This window comes from Balaenoptera physalus (genome assembly GCF_965194825.1).
Source record: "Balaenoptera physalus genome assembly, chromosome: 4".
In the NCBI taxonomy this organism is placed as follows: domain Eukaryota; kingdom Metazoa; phylum Chordata; class Mammalia; order Artiodactyla; family Balaenopteridae; genus Balaenoptera; species Balaenoptera physalus.
In genome coordinates, this window is record NC_138891.1 from 4409037 (window position 1) to 4426983 (window position 17947).

Here is a 17947-nt window from a genome sequence, read left to right on the forward strand (position 1 = left end):
GAATGCACAAGCGAGTTGAGCAATCAGGACCCTCTATAGCTTGTGTAATGCGAAGAAATGCCACAGGCTTCTTGCAAGGGTAGCTGTATAGTAATTGGCTTTTAGTGCAAATGACTCATCCATCCTTAATTAGGGTAAAGGATAATCTCAAAGCAGGTAAGTGCTCAAAGTACAAGACACAACAAGCAAATTATACAAAGAATCTCATTTTACATGCACTGAAATGCTGACAAGTAGCTTAGAAGTATGGAAATTTTAGAGCTAAAATGGTCTTTATAAAGTACTTATTCCAATTCCTTTTTTGTTACTGGTGAGGAAACTATAGCTCAGAACATTTTATTCTTCCCTGAAGTTGTCCTAGGAGTTGTTTCACTTCATTAATTTTAGTAGTCAGCAGGCAGTCCTTCCAAACTGATAAGCAGATAGGCCTGGTCACAACACAGATTTATTTGTCAGTGCTTCCATACACATAGAAAAATCCACTGTCCTTCATTAAAACAACTGAGAAAAAAAAATAATAAACTTTGAAGGGCTCATGTTATCTACTTCTGGAATATTTGCCTATAAAATACATATGTTCTACCCAATAAATTTTATTGGTTTAGTTCACACTATGTTTTGTAGTAAGAGGACCTAGGTGTTTTGACAATAGTACTAACATTTTAAAAGAGAGATTAAGAAATAATACTCAGTACAGATACCAGCATAAACAGATCTTAAACAGTGTGAAGATATTTTCATTTTTGTTCCCTCATGAATCCACTCCTCAAACTCAACAAAAGTATGGGGCTACTATATATGTTTCAATATAATGATATCCTGAGCATAAGTAAATTCACTCTATTCCAAGTGAGAGATTAAAGGAGATTTTTAAGCTAATTATATTTACTCATTCAATAAACATTTATTGAATGCCCAGTATATGCCAATCACTGTCTGATGCACATGGTATCCAACAGTAAACAAAATATACAAATATCTCTGCTCTCATGGAAATATAAACTTTAAGTAATGTAGATGGACTCTTTACATTAGTATAATATTTAATTCACTTAGTTGCACATGCATATTTAATATTACATACATTAGTAGCAGTTTTGAATATTGCCTTTTCCGGTGTCACATTTCAAAAACAATTTTATTCCAACTTTTACATGCAATTTTTAAAGCAATTTTAAAAATTATAAAGTCGTAACATTCATCTAGCAGTTTTACAGTGTAAGAACACGGTTTTCATACTTTTTTTTTACATTCCCATGACGTATTTATTTTATAACTAGAAGTTTGTATCTCTTGACCCCAACATCCTTTTCACCCACTCCCCGCCCCCGGCAACCACCATCTGTTCTCTGTATCTATGATCCTGGTTTTATTTTGCTCTTTTGTTTTTTAGATTCCACATATAAATGAAATCATATGGTATGTGTCTTTCTCTGTCTGACTTATTTTGCTTAACATAATTCCCTTTAGGTCTGCTCATTTAATTCGTCAAGATTTAGTTCTCTTTTATAACCAAATAGTATTCCCTAGTGTATATATATATATATATATATATATATATATATATATATATATATATATATATATATATATATATATATATATATACCACTTCTTTATCCATTCATCCATTAATGGGCACTTAGGTTGTTTCCATATTTTGGCTACTGTAGATAATGCTGCAATGAACATGGGGGTGCAGATATCTTTTTGAATTAGTGTTTTCGTTTTCTTTGGATAAATATCGAGAAGTGGAACTGCTGGATCATATGGTAGTTCTATTTTTAATTTTCTGAGGAACCTCCATACTGTTTTCCATGGTGACTGCACAAAATTACATTCCCACCAGCAATGTGCTAGGGTTCCATTTTCTCTGCATTTTTGCCAACGTTTGTTATTTCTTGTCTATTTGATAATAGCCATTCTAACAGGCATGAGGTAATATCTCATGGTTTTGATTTTCATTTCCCTAATAATTAGTGATGTTAAGCATCTTTTCATGTGCCTGTTGGCCATCTGTATGTCTTCTCTGGAAAAATATCTATTCAAATCCTCTGTCCATATTTTAATTTGATTATTTGTGGGATTTTTGTTTTTTGCTATTGAGTTTTTTGAATTCTCTATATATTTTGGATATTAATTCCTTATCAGATATATGATTTGCAAATATTTTATCCCATTCAGTGGGTTTTCTTTTCATTTTGTTGATGGTGTCCTTTGCTGTGCAGAACCTTTTTAGTTTTATGTAGTTGTCTATGTGTTTTATCTACTTGTTTATTTTTGCTTTTATTGCCTTTGCTTTTGGAGTCAGATCCAAAAATTCATTGCCATGACAGATGTCAAGTAGCTTACTGCTTACATTTTATTCTAGGAGTTTTATGGTTTTAGGTCTTATGTTCAATCTTTAATCCATTTGGAGTTGATTTTTGTGTATGGTGTGACAGAGTGGTCTAGTTTTATTCTTTTACATGTACAGTGTACAGGTCTTTCACCTCCTTGATTAAATTAATCCCTAGGGTTTTTTTTTTTTTTGGATGCAGTTGTAAATGGAATTGTTTTCTTAATTTATCTTTCTGATAGTTGTTACTTGTTAGTGTACAGAAACACTACTGACTTTTGTATATTGATTTTGTACCATTTCATTTTACTGAATTTGCTTATTAGTTCTAACAGTTTTGGGTGGCATCTTTTAGGGTTTTCTATATATAAAATCATGTCATCTGCAAAAAGTGAGTTTTACTTCTTCCTTTCCAGTTTGGATGGCTTTTATTTATTTTTCTTGCCTAACTGCTCTGGCAAGGATTTCCAGTATTATGTTAAATAAAAGTGGGTGGAGTGGGCATCCTTGTTTTGTTTCTGATCTCAGAGGAAATGCTTTCAGCTTTTCACCAGTGAGAATGATGTTAGCTGTGGGTTTGTCATATACAGTCTTTATTATGTTGAAGTACATTCCCTCTATATCACCCACTTTGTTGAGAGTTTTTACCATAAATGGATGGTGAATTTTGTCAAATATTTTCTTGCATCTATTGACATGATCCTATGATTTTTTACCCTTCATTTTGTTAATGTGGTGTATCAGGTTGATTTATTTGCATATGTTCAACAATCTTTGCATCCCTGGAGTAAATTCCACTTGATCATGGTGTATGATGCTTTTAATGTATTGTTGAATTCAGTTTGCTAATATTTTGTTGAGGATTTTTGCATCTATGTTCATCAGGGATATTGGACTGTAATTTTCTTTCTTTCTTTCTTTTTTTTTTTGTGGTGTCCTCATCTGGCTTTGGTATCACTGTTATGTTGGCCTTGTAAAATTTGTTCGGAAACATTCACTCCTCTTCAATATTTTGGAAGATTTTGAGAAAGATAGGTATTAAATATTTGAATGTTTGGTAGAATTCACCAGGGAAGCTGTCTGGTGCAGGACTTTTGTTTGTTGGAAGGTTTATGATTATTGATTAAATTTTCTTACTAGTACTTGATCTATTTAGATTTTTTTTAGTTTTTCTTGATTCAGTCTTGGAAGATTGTATAATTCTAAGAATTTATCCATTTTTTTCTAGGTTGTCCAATTTGTTGCCATATAGTTGTTTCTAGTAGCCTCTTATGATCCTTTGTATTTCTGTGGTATGTGTTGTAACTTCTCTTTCTTTTCTGATTTTTATTTGAGCCCTCTTCCTTTTTTTCCTGGGGAGTCTAGCTAAAGGCTTGTCAATTTTATCTTTTCCAAGAACCAGCTCTTAATTTCATTGGTCTCTTCCATTGTCTTTTTATTCTCTATTTCATTTATTTCTCCTTTGATCTTTATTATTTCCTTCTTTCTGCTAACTTTAAGCTTTGTTTGTTCCTCTTTTTCTAGTTTCTTTAGATGTAAAGTTAGATTGTTTATTTATTTGAGATTTTTCTTTTTTCTTGAGGTAGACCTGTATTCCTATGAAATTTCCTCTTAGAACTTCTTTTGCTGCGTGCCGTAGATTTTGGCATGTCATATTTCCATTCTAACTTGTCTCTAGGTAGTTTTTAATTTCTCCTTTGATTTCTTTGTTCACCCAATGGTTGTTCAGTAGCATGTTGTTTAATCTCCACATATTGTGACTTTTTTCAGTTTTCTTCTTGCAATTAATTTCAAGTTTCATAACACTGTGATCAGAAAAGATGCTTGATATGATTTCAATCTTCTTAAATTTTATTGAGACTTGTTTTGTGGCCTAACATGTGACCTATCTTGGAGAATGTTCCATGTTCACTTGAGAAGAATGGATATTCTGCTGCTTTGGGGTGGACTGTTCTATATACATCTGTTAAGTATATCTGATCTAATGTGTTGCTTAATGCCAATGTTTCCTTGTTGGTTTTCTGTCTGGATGATCTATCCATTGATGTATGGATTGTTAAATTTCCCTACTAGTATTGTATTTCTGTCAATTTCTCCCTTTAGGCCTGTTAATATTTGCTTTATATATGTTGGTGCTCCTATGTTAGGTGCATATATACTTACAAATATTGTATCTTCTTGTTGGATTTACCCCTTTGTTATTATTTAATGCATTTCTTTGTCTTTTATCACAGTCTTTGTTTTAAAGTCTATTTTGTCTGAGTATTGCTACCCCAGCTTTCTTTTTGTTTGGGCAGGTGGTAGCTTGCCAAGAACTGTCTTTCCAATTGTTACTATCCTTTGGAGCCCCAAAACTCAAGCCCCTTTGGCCACCAGGGCCAGGTGATCAAGAGGCATCCCCTGTGTGGATTGCACATGCCCACCTGCTTTAGTGAGGCAGCTGGCACACCTGCTGGCTTTATTAAGGCAGTGAGAAAATGCCTTGACTGCACACACCCACCAGCTTTAGCACAAAGATTCTGTGTGTATATACCAGTCTTAGCAAGGGACCAGGAGAACGTTGTGACCTCTTGTGCTTGCTGGTCCCAGCCAGGGACGGATTGAGTGCTGCAGCAGCTGGCCTTAGCAAGGCAGCAGGAATGTGCTGCATTTGCATACCCACCTGTGGTAGCAGGTAGATGGAGAGGACAATAATGTCATCCTCCAGCACCTCTGTCTCCAAAGAGAGTCTCAGATCTCCCCTGCCCCTCCAGCAGATGCTTTAAGATTAGCAAATGAATCTCCTCCACATAGACTAAGTGCTTTTCAAACTGCTGCTTTTGCATTGGGTTCTAGAGAGATTGAGATCACACGAAGCCCTTTAATTTATTTTATTTATTTATTTATTTTTGGCTGTGTTGGGTCTTTGTTTCTGTGCGAGGGCTTTCTCTAGTTGTGGCAAGCAGGGGCCACTCTTCATCGCGGTGCGTGGGCCTCTCACTATCGCGGCCTCTCTTGCTGCGGAGCACAGGCTCCAGACGCGCAGGCTCAGTACTTGTGGATCACGGGCCTAGTTGCTCCGCGGCATGTGGGATCTTCCCAGACCAGGGCCCGAACCCGTGTCCCCTGCATTGACAGGCAGATTCTCAACCACTGTGCCACCAGGGAAGCCCAGGAAGCCCTTTAAAAGGAGAATCTCAGTTCCCAACGGCCCTCTGGGTCCCCTGGACAGAAGCCCCAACAGTTTTCTAAACCAAACATAAGGGGGTTCATCTCTCTGGTGCAGGTCCCAAGAGTTGGGATGCCTGATGCAGGGCACAAAGCCCTCTCTTCCTTGGGAGAAGCTCAGACTTGTGAGATCCCTCCCTATTGTGGGTCACCACACGGGGGTGGGGTTTGGATGAGTCCACATCTCTGCCTCTGCCTCTGCTATCCATCTTGATATGGCTCTTTTATCCGTTGTTGTGCAGGAGCAGTAAAGCCTGATTTCATTCCTTTTTCAGAGGACATTTTTCCATATGCAGCTATACATTTGGCATATCCATGGGAAGAGGTGACTTCAGGATCTTTCCATGCCACCATCTTGGACTGCCCGGTGGTTTTCACTTTTCTCTAACTTGAGATAATGATGCTATGCTACAAGAACTCATATGTATATCAGTATCATTATTATTTACCCTTTCTTACTGTGGGTAGATATACATGGTTTCCACAAAGTAACTACTTATTTATTTATTTATTTTTTGGTCTGAATATTTTTAGTTATAAAATGAGCTTTCAGGGAGAGAGAAGTATCTGAAACAATAAGGATGTGCTTATTGTATACTTAATGATGAAAGAAATGGCTAGATTCAGTAGCAAAAGCTTTGAGAATAGCCATTAATCTGAGATAGAACACCTATCTTTGACCCTTTTTTTTTTTAATAGATCTTTATTGGAGTATAATTGGTTCAAAATACTGTGTCAGTTTCTGTTGTACAACAAAGTGAATCAGCCACATGCATACATATATCCCCATATCCCCTCCCTCTTGAGCCTCCCTTCCACCCTCCTTATCCCACCCCTCTAGGTCATCGCAAAGCACCGAGCTGATCTCCCTGTGCTATGCAGCTGCTTCCCACTAGCTAACTATTTTACATTTGGTAGTGAATATATGTCAATGCTGCTCTCACTTTGCCCCAGTTTCCCCCTCCCATGCTGTGTCCTCAAGTCCATTCTCTATGTCTATATCTTTATTCCTGCCCTGCAACTAGGTTCATCAGTACCTTTTTTTTTTTAGATTCCATAAATATGCGTTAGCATACGGTATTTGTTTTTCCCTTTCTGACTTACTTCACTCTGTATGACAGACTCTAGGCCCATCCACCTCACTGCAAATAACTCGATTTCATTTTTTTTATAGCTGAGTAATATTCCATTGTATATATGTGCCACATCTTCTTTATCCATTCATCTGTCGATGGACACTTAGGTTGCTTCCATGTCCTGGCTATTGTAAATAGAGCTGCAATGAACATTGTGGTACATGTCTCTTTTTGAATTATGGTTTTCTCAGGGTATATGCCCAGTAGTGGGATTGCTGGGTCATATGGTAGTTCTATTTTTAGTTTTTTAAGGAACCTCCATACTGTTCTCCATAGTGGCTGTATCCATTTACATTCCCACCAACAGTGCAGGAGGGTTCTCTTTTCTTCACACCCTTGCCAGCATTTATTGTTTCTAGATTTTTTGATAATGGCCATTCTGACAAGCATGAGGTGATACCTCATTGTCATTTTGATTTGCATTTCTCTAATAATTAGTGATGTTGAGCATATTTTCATGTGCCTATTGCCCATCTTTATGTCTTCCTTGGTGAAATGTCTGTTTAGGTCTTCTGCCCATTTTCTAACTGGACGGCTTGGGGTTTTTTTTGATATTGAGCTCCATGAGCTGTTTGTGTATTTTGGAGATTAATCCTTTGTCTGTTGTTTCATTTGCAAATATTTTCTCCCATTCTGAGGGTTGTCTTTTTGTCTTGTTTATGGTATCCCTTGCTGTGCAAAAGCTTTTAAGTTTCATTAGGTCCCATTTGTTTATTTTTGTTTTTATTTCCATTACTCAAGAGGTGCATCAAAAAAGATCTTACTGTGGTTTATGTCAAAGAGTGTTTTTCCTATGTTTTCCTCTAAGAGTTTTGTAGTGTCTGGTCAAATTTATTTAAGTCTTTAATCCATTTGGAGTTTATTTTTGTGTATGGTGTTAGGTAGTGTTCTACATTCTTTTACATGTAGCTGTCCAGTTTTCCCAGCACCACTTGTTGAAGAGGCTGTCTTTTCTCCATTGTATGTTCTTGCCTCCTTTGTCATAAATTAGGTGCCCATATGTGCGTGGGTTTCTCTGGGCATTCTATTCTGTACAATTGATCTATATGTCTGTTTTTGTGCCAGTACCATACTATCTTGATTACTGTAGCTTTGTGGTATTGTTTGAAGTCAGGGAGCCTGATTCCTCTAACTCCATTTTTCTTTCTCAAGATTGCTTAGGCTATATGGGGTCTTTTGTGTTTCCATACGAATTGTAAAATTTTTTATTCTAATTCTGTGAAGAATGCCATTGGTAATTTGATAGGGATTGCACTGAATCTGTAGATTGCTTTGGGTAGTATAGTCATTTTCACAATATTTATTCTTCCAATGCAAGAGCATGGTATATTTCTCCATCTGCTTATGTCATCTTTGGTTTCTTTCATCAGTGTCTTATAGTTTTCTGAGTACAAGTCTTTCGCCTCCTTAGACAGGTTTATTCCTAGGCATTTTATTCTTTTTGTTGCAGTGGTAAATGGGAGTGTTCTTTAACTTCTTTTTCTGGTTTTTCATTGTTGGTGTATAGGAATGCCAGAGATTTCTGTGCATTAATTTTGTATCCTGCAACCTTACCAAATTCACTAATTAGTTCTGGTAGTTTTCTGGTGGCATCTTTAGGATTTTCTATGTATAGTATCATTTCATCTGCAAACAGTGACAGTTTTACTTCTTCTTTTCCAATTTGTATTCCTTTTATTTCTTTTTATTTTCTGATTGCCGTGGCTAGGACTTCCAAAACTATGGTGAATAAGAGTGGTGAGAGTGGACATCCTTGTCTTGTTCTTGATCTTAGTGGAAATGCTGTCAGTTTTTCACCATTGAGTATGATGCTGGCTGTGGGTTTGTCATATATGGCCTTTATTATGTTGAGGTAGCTTCCCTCTATGCCCATTTTCTGGAGAGTTATTACCATAAATGGGTGTTGAATTTTGTCAAAAAGCTTTTTCTGCATCTATTGAGATGATCATATGGTTTTTATTCTTTAATTTGTTGATGTGGTGTACCACATTGATTGATTTGTGTATACTGAACAATCCTTGCATCCTTGGGATAAATTCCAGTTGATCTTGGTGTATGATCCTTTTAATGTGTTGTTGGATTCTGTTTGCTAGTATTTTGTTCAGGATTTTTACATCTATGTTCATCAGTGATATTGGTCTATAATTTTCTTTTTTTGTGATATCTTTTTCTTGTTTTGGTATCAGGGTGATGGTGGCTTCGTAGAATGAATTTGGGAGTGTTTCTCCCTCGGCAACTTTTTGGAAGAGTTTGAGAAGTATCGGTGTTAGCTCTTCTCTAAATGCTATATACAATTTGCCTGTGAAGCCATCTGGTCCTGGACTTTTGTTTGTTGGAAGATTTTTAATTACGGTTTCAATTTAATTACTTGTGATAGGTCTGTTTATATTTTCTAATTCTTCCTGGTTCAGTCTTAGAAAATTGCACCTTTCCAAGAATTTGTCCATTTCTTTGTGGTTGTCCATTTTACTGGCATATAGTTGTTTGTAGTAGTCTCTTATAATCCTTTGTATTTCTGCAGTGTCAGTTGTGATTTTTCCTTTTTCATTTCTAATTTTATTGATTTGCATCCTCTCTCTTTTTTCTTGATGAGTGTGGCTAAGTGTTTATCAATTTTGTTTCTCTTCTCAAAGAAACAGCTTTTAGTTTTATTGATCTTTGCTATTGTTTTCTTCGTTTCTGTTTCATTTATTTCTGCTCTGATCATTATGATTTCTTTCCTTCTATTGACTTTGGGTTTTCTTTGTACTTCTTTCTCTAGTTGCTTTAAGTGTAGGGTTAGATTGTTTATTTGAGATTTTTCTTGTTTCTTGAGGTGAGATTGAATTGCTATAAACTTCCCTCTTAGAACTGCTTTTGCTGCATCCCATAGGTTTTGGGTCATCGTGTTTTCGTTGTCATTTGTTTCTATGTATTTTTTTATTTCTTCTTTGATTTCTTCAGTGATCTCTTGGTTATTTAGTAGTGCACTGTTTAGCCTCCATGTATTTGCGTTTTTTACAGTTTTTTTCCTGTAATTGATTTCCAATCTCATAGAGTTGTGGTCAGAAAAAATGCTTGATATGATTTCAGTTTTCTTAAATTTACGGAGGCTTGATTTGTGACCCAAGATGTGATCTATCATGGAGAATGTTCCATGTGCACTTGAGAAGAAAGTGTATTCTGCCACTTTCGGGTGGAATGTTCTATAAATACGAATTAAATCTATCTGGTCTATTGTGTCATTTAAAGCTTGTGTTTCCTTATTTATTTTCTGTCTGGATAATATGTCCATTGGTGTAAGTGGGGTGTTAAAGTCCCCTACTATCATTGTGTTACTGTCAGTTTCTCCTTTTGTGGTTGTTAGCATTTGCCTTATGTATTGAGGTGCTCCTATGTTGGGTGCATATATATTTATAATTGTTATATCTTCTTCTTGGATTGATCCCTTGATCATTATGCAGTGTCCTTCCTTATCTCTTGTAACAGTCTTTATTTCAAAGTCTATTTTATCTGATACAAGTATTGCTACTCCAGCTTTCTTTTGATTTCCATTTGCAGGGAATATCATTTTCCATCCCTTCACTTTCAGTCTGTGTGTGTCCCTAGTCTGAAGTGGGTCTCTTGTAGATAGCATATATATGGGTCTTGTTTTTGTATCCATTTAGCCAGTCTGTGTCTTTTGGTTGAGGCATTTAATCCATTTACATTCAAGACTATTATCGATATGTACGTTCCTATTACCATTTTCTTAATTGTTTTGGGTTTGTTTTTGTGGGTCTTTTTCTTCTCTGTGTTTCCCTCCTAGAGAAGTTTCTTTAGCATTTGTTGTAAAGCTGCTTTGGTGGTGCTGAAGTCTCTTAGCTTTTGCTTGTCTATAAAGCTTTTGATTTCTCTGTCGAATCTGAATGAGATCCTTGCTGGGTAGAATAATCTTGGTTGTAGGTTTTTCTCTTTCATCACTTTAAGTATATCCTGCCACTCCCTTCTGGCCTGCAGAGTTTCTGCTGAAAAATCAGCTGATAACTTTATGGGGATTCCTTTGTATGTTATTTTTTGTTTTTCCCTTGCTGCTTTTAATATTTTTTCTTTGAATTTAATTTTTGATAGTTTGATTAATATGTGTCTTGGTGTGTTTTTCCTAGGGTTTATCCTATATGGGACTCTCTGTGCTTCCTGCACTTGGGTGACCATTTCCTTTCCCATGTTAGGGAAATTTTTGACTATAATCTCTTCAAATATTTTCTCAGACCCTTTCCTTTTCTCTTTTTCTTCTGGGACCCCTATAATTCGAATGTTGGTGCATTTAGTGTTGTGCCAGAGGTCTTTGAGATTGTCTTCAATTCTTTTCATTCTTTTTTCTTTATTCTGCTCCTCAGCAGTTATTTCCACCATTTTGTCTTCCAGCTCACTTATTCGTTCTTTTTACTCAGTTATTCTGTTATTGATTCCTTCTAGTGTATTTTTCATTTCAGTTATTGTGTTCTTCATCTCTGTTTTTTTGTTCTTTAGTTCTTCTAGATCTTTGTTAAACATTTCTTGTATTTTCTCAGTCTGTGCCTCCATTCTATTTCCAAGATTCTGGATCATCTTTACTATCATTACTCTGAATTCTTTTTCAGGTAGATTGCCTATTTCCTCTTGATTTATTTGGTCTTGTAGTTTTTTACCTTGTTCCTTCATGTGTGACATATTTTTTTGCTGTCTCTTTTTTTTTTTTTTATGAGTGGGATTGTGTTCCTCTCTTACTGGTTGTTTGGCCAAGGCTTCCAACACTGGAGTTTGTAGGCTGTTGGGTAGAGTTGGGTCTTGGTGCTGAGATGAGGACCTCAGGAGACCTCACTCCAATGAATATTCCCTGGGGTCTGAGGTTCTCTGTTAGTCCAGTGGTTTGGACTCAGAGCTCCCACTGCAGGAGCTTCGGCCCAAGCACAGGCTCATGAACCAAGATCTCTCAAGCCACCTGGGGTGGCAAAAAAAAAGAAAAGAAAGAAAATAACAAAGTAAAAAATAAAATTAGCCTAAGAAACTAACAGATATGTTAGAAAGAATATAAAAATAAAAATATAGATAAATCAACAACCAGAAGCTACATCAGTACCACAATAGTAAAAAAGAGGAGGAGGGAAAAGGAAAAAAAAAAAGAAAGAAGAAAAAAGGTAGGAAAGGCCTTGGCTGTGGAGGGTGGGGCCTATGCTTAGGACCCACAGGGCTGGAAAAGGCCCTGGGGGCTGTGGAGGGTGGGGCTTAGGTTTAAGGAACAGAAGGGGCCCAGGCATGCCCCCCATCCCTTGTCTCAGAGGGTGGAGGACCTCATCTGGGAACCCAGCAGGCCTCCTGAGCTTGAGTGGCAGGGCAAATGCCCTTTGCTCCTCTCCCACTCCTTCCGGTGGCTCCTCCCACCTGCCTCTCCTGATCTCCCCAGCCTCCCTCCTGTGCCTCCAAGGACCCATGCGACCTGGAGGGGGGCCTTGGAGGGCAGGAGACCGATCTGGGAGCTCAGCAGTTTCCCTGGCCTGAGTGGGCGGGGCAACTGCCCTCAGCTCCTCTCCCACTCCTCCCAGAGGGCCCCTCCCACCTGTCTCCCTGGTCTCAGGGGTGCCCATCCTGTCTGGCCTCCACTTCTCACCTCTCAGTCCCCCCACGTCCTACTGGTTCACTTGGGGGTTCCTCCTATCTCCTTGGACGTCAGGGTCCCCAACCAGTGACCAGCATGTGCCCTAGTTGTGGGGAGACATTAACTCGGCATCTTCCCACACTGCCATCTTGACTCTGCCTCTCAGTAGCTACTTATTATTATAATGCCTTTTAAAGTGATTGTTGAAAAGCTTCTTTACACTTATATCCAATGATGCACTCATAATACTAATTACTAATATTATAATTACTAAATTTTAAAATCTTTTTTTACTGATTCTGTCAAGTGACCTCTACAAACATTAAAACTACCATCAATCGGTGTTATTTTATGGTAAAGTATCTTCCCCAAAGTTTTGTTCTTTAAAAATAAAGCAATTCAGAAAGCTTGCCCAGATATTACAACTTCATAGAGACTTAAATAAAGATAATTCCTCTGCTAAGGGAGATTTTTTTGAGGAAAAATAATTCCTCCTATGTTTAAGTGTATATGGTAGAAATACCCATTGTTATGATTTTACCTTCTCTATGAGTTTTCTATTTCTCTCACATTCTTTCTTTGGGACATTTTTTACAAAGGGGATTTAAAAAGGTAATGCCATTCTGACTGGTGTGAGGTGATACCTCATTGTAGTTTTGATTTGCATTTCTCTAATGATTAGTGATGTTGAGCATCCCTTCATGTGTTTGTTGGCAATCTGTATATCTTCTTTGGAGAAATGTCTGTTTAGGTCTTCTGCCCATTTTTGGATTGGGTTGCTTGTTTTTTGATATTGAGCTGCATGAGCTGCTTGTAAATTTTGGACATTAATCCTTTGTCAGTTGCTTCATTTGCAAATATTTTCTCCCATTCTGAGGGTTGTCTTTTTGTCTTGTTTATGGTTTCCTTTGCTGTGCAAAATCTTTTAAGTTTCATTAGGTCTCATGGCCATGATGAAAAAATCTACAAACAATAAATGCTGGAGAGGGTGTGCAGAAAAGGGAACCCTCTTGCACTGTTGGTGGAAATGTAAATTGATACAGCCACTATAGAGAACAGTATGGAGTTTCCTTAAAAAACTAAAAATAGAACTACCATACAACCCAGCAATCCCACTACTGGGCATATACCCTGAGAAAACCATAATTCAAAAAGAGTCATGTACCACAATGCTCATTGCAGCTCTATTTACAATAGCCAGGACATGGAAGCAACCTAAGTGTCCATTGACAGATGAATGGATGCAGAAGATGTGGCACATATATACAGTGGAATATTACTCAGCCATAAAAAGAAACGAAATTGAGTTACTTGTAGTGAGGTGGATGGACCTAGAGTCTGTCATACAAAGCGAAGTAAGTCAGAAAGAGAAAAACAAATACCGTATGCTAACACATATATATGGAATCTAAAAAAAAAGAGAAAGAAATGCTTCTGAAGAGCCTAGGGTCAGGACAGGAATAAAGATGCAGATGTAGAGAATGGACCTGAGGACACGGGGAGGGGGAAGGGTAAGCTGGTATGAAGTGAGAGAGTGGCATGGACATATATACACTACCAAATGAAAAATAGATAGCTAGTGGGAAGCAGCCACATAGCACAGGGAGATCAGCTTGGTGCTTTGTGACCACCTAGAGGGGTGGGATAGGGAGGGTGGGAGGGAGACGCAAGAGGGAGGAGATATATGTATACATATAGCTGATTCACTGTTATACAGCAGAAACTAACACACCATTGTAAAGCAATTATACTCCAATAAAGATGTTAAAAAAAAAGAAAAAAGGTAATGCCTTGTTGGTTTCTATGGCTTTATTGTAATTCCCTTTTCTTCGTAGGGCAGTTTAGGACTATCTTCATCAGTGCATAAGTCAAGTCATCACTTACGCTCAGGGTGTTGGAGGGGTTTCTACTTCACTAGGAATGCTTCCTTGTGTATTTGGAAGAGAGATGTCCAGAGTCAACAAGAGCCATGCAGCAGAATGAAGACCTGGCTTACGTACAGTTGCTGGAGACACTGTTTTCAGTATAAAGCTGGCATAAGGTTGTTCCATCAACAGATGTTTATTGAGCATCTACTGGGAATAATGTAATTTCTGAGCACCTTAACTGAGTGTTCTGAGCCAAGTTTGTTTTTTGATGATCCTCTGCATTGGCACAAGCTCTTTCCATCTTTCTTTTAAGGATGTTAAAGCATGTAAGCTAAGTGTCCTTCACAATGGTAAGTTGTCCCAGGACTCAGCTCTAAAGCCAAAGTATGAATGGCATTTTTTTGTGAACCATCAATATGATGATTTACCCATTATATGTGATGGAATTAGTCTTCAAACTGCTATTCTTTTTAACAGGTAACTTTGCTTGATTAACATACAGTTATAGGAAAACCCCACGATCAACACTGTCAAAATCAAACATATGTCTATGATTTGGAACACTCTAAAGATGATTAATTTGGGAAGAGAATGGGGATATTGCTTTTGAAAATGTAAGCCTTCAGCTTTATTTCAGTATACTGGTGAACCATAAATAACCATTGTCAAAATATATCATCTTGTTGCTGAGATGTTTTGACATCTAGCCCTTCTGCAATAAAAATTCTGCATATATTTTCTTCCATAAATATATGTTGCTTCATGCACAAAAACATACAGTTCTGTATTTCATATAGAAATATACAGTTTTGTATTTCATAATTTTTAGAATTATGCAGATTTAGGTGCATAATATAGAGTAAAAGTAACATTTTTTTTCTCTAAGTTATAAAACTGGTAAATTGTTTCATAATTTGTCCTTCCTAGAATAGCTTCCTTTGAACTGAGAAACTATTTTCAGGGCTTCTCGTGAAAGTAAAATTATGAGTCAAAAGGGTTTGCACGAATTAGATTAGTTTGTTTTGCATATTTTGAATTATTCTAGAAATAATATTATTCTCTCATAGTCTTTTGTAACAGAATCAAAAATAATGCCATAATTCAATAGAGCAATACCAAGTGACCGCAATCCCCACATGATACATGACAACTTTGCCTCATATCAATTCGCTAAAAAGACTAAACAAACTAAAATATTTAGGATTACAAGATATGTAATTAAAAATTATGCTTCTCAGAGGAATGATGTCAACAGATGAAGATTACACAGCAGAGAAATGAGTGTTAAGTGAGCATTCTGAAATTAAATTCCTTTAACAGTGATTCCCTTGTCCCTAGAAGACTGTCTGGTTAGCCTTGAGGAGACACTTGAGGTTTATTTTCTAAACTCACAACTTGGGGCCATGATTACCAGGCTTAAACAAAACCTTTGCCAGCACCCAGGTTGCCTGAGGACAAGGTCAGGGACCTGTGGCTTTGACAATTGGGCCCCCGTGTCTTCTCTGATGTGGTAATGGTGAGTCAGACAGACCTGGGTTCAAATCTTGTGTCCTGCCCTACACTGCAATCAGAAATAATTTCTCTTTCCTCTGAATCCCTGCAACCATACCAGTAGTGTTTCTGTTACAGTATAACATTTTACCTTGCATTAAGGTATTTCAGTCCATATCTTGTTTCTCCAACTAGACTGCATTTGCTTAGAAGCGTAAGGATTGTGCCTTGTTTATTGCTGTGACTTTCCACATGGTATGCACTCAACACATGTGGACTGAAGGACACTAGGAAATAAAGGTGCCTTTTGAGAATTAAACAAAAAGAACAACAAAACCCAACAATCAACCAAACAGAGAAAAATTATCATACTACGTAGACTATAGCAGTTAAGTTATAGAAGGCTATTGAATTAAGAAATGGTGGTCAGATTGTATTTAGTTCTACCATGATGGCCTGGGTGTATGAAACAGCAATACAACAGGTTAAGATGGTCCTTCCTCCTAAATCTTTTTTTTTTTTTTTTAACCAACTCCTATACTTTGACTCCACTGTATATAAGCAAGCTAGTGTCTGATGCTTTGGGACTCCCATCAGGCCTGATGGTGACAGTCAGCGAGATCTTAGCTGCTGAAAGTGTCGCTCTTTCACCAGTGGCTTCAGTATCCCGTGGGGACTTGCTGGAAATGCAGACTTTCAGGTGCGATCACAGATCTACTGAATCAGAATCTGCATTCTAACAAGTTCCCCAGGTGGTTAGTTTGTGTGTTAAAGTTTGAGAAGTACTGACCTCAGACATTTGTCCAAAATACTAATTCTGAGGCCCTCTCTCCCATAGATTCTGAGGTACCAGCGAGTGTCTGCAAATCCATATTTTTAGCCCCAGTGATTTTTTTTTTCTTAATCATAAAGCAAATTTACAAAGGACCAAACTACTTCAATCAGGGACACAGTGTTTTAAATGATGACCTAACAAGTCTACTTCTCCTTAAGCAGCTCCAGATGGTCTATAGGTAGAAGGGAAGGAATTAAGAAAGGAACAAATATCTGTTATGGGACTCTCGGGCCCACATCAGTATTAACAGTTGGGCTGTTCCACATTACTGAAGAGCAAACCTGGGCTTAGGCGACAAACTTCTGTTTTTTTACTTTTACCTCTTTTTGATGGAAATATTCTGACGTTGCATTTTATGTTGCTTTACTTTGGCAATATAATTCATTCTTTAAGGATGATGTTATCAGTTTGACGTGTATATTTATGCAATGATGTTATAAAACAGAGCATCCTGGGGCATCTCAGGTGTGTACTGATGGCTTGTAAGGAATGAGCCACACAGATAGAAAATCTATCATATGTATATGGCTTGTGTGTGTGTATAACTTAATAGATGCATATATATTTACAAACAAAAATTCACATGTACACTTTGACATACGTGTGAATGTATATCCCTAGAAAACACAAAACAGTTTTCTAAAGTGACTGTTTTATCCAAAGCCTTGGAGCAAGGAATGGCTTTCAAGCCAGCTTTTTTTCTGTCAGATTATAAAATTGTTTTAAAAACTATAATGATAAATGTATTTATTCAGACCTATTGCCAAAATAATGAAAGATAGACCTGAATCAAATATATTGTAGGTTTTCTTCCAGCACTTGCCACAGTGAAAATAATTTGTTTCAAAGCAATTCGATGGCACTGAGGTGAATTGGGAGTTCTGATGACCTAGGGCCTTCCCAGGAAGGATGTTTGGAACTAAAAAGCAGTTAGTACAGAGAATATACTGGAAGGTTTGCTCGTGTAAAAATAATGACCTGACAAAAAAGACTATGTGCTGAGAATGACGCCCTTTAAGTTTGGCAACAAAGGCTGTATGGAAACAATGCCAAATAGTGACTGTAGACAGAGTGTTCTCCTTCACGTCGTCCTCCGTGAAATGTGTTCTGTGTTCTCCAGCCCGCAGTTGTCATGTTGCCAGCGGTGGCCCCAGCATGATGTTAGGAGTTTGTCTGAGTTTATACTTTTGAATACTCATGATTTAAGGCTATTATGAAAGGGTGCCTCCAACTTTCTTATTTCTTATAAAACACTTCCTTCTTTTTTATCCACACATGGTACCACTTGTCTATATGATACATTGTCCTCTTACTCATAAATATGATTTCATTGTTCTGTAATTGTCTTTCATATATACATCTTTTTTTTTTTTTTTTTTGGCTGCATTGGGTCTTCGTTGCGGTGCGCGGGCTTCTCATTGTGGTGGCTTCTCTTGTTGCAGAGCACGGGCTCTAGGTGCGCGGGCTTCAGTAGTT

The 17947-nt window shown here is 37.3% G+C and overlaps 1 protein-coding gene across 1 annotated transcript in view; it reads left to right on the top strand.

The window, feature by feature from the left end:
• The first annotated feature begins 1103 nt into the window (after positions 1–1103).
• The window catches only part of LOC309660304 (uncharacterized protein), an 897320-nt gene continuing 880476 nt past the window's right edge, over positions 1104–17947 (top strand). The window contains exon 1 of the mRNA XM_082460816.1: positions 1104–1118. The gene's annotated coding sequence lies outside the window, so the exon portion shown is untranslated. The remainder of the gene's footprint in view (positions 1119–17947) is intronic.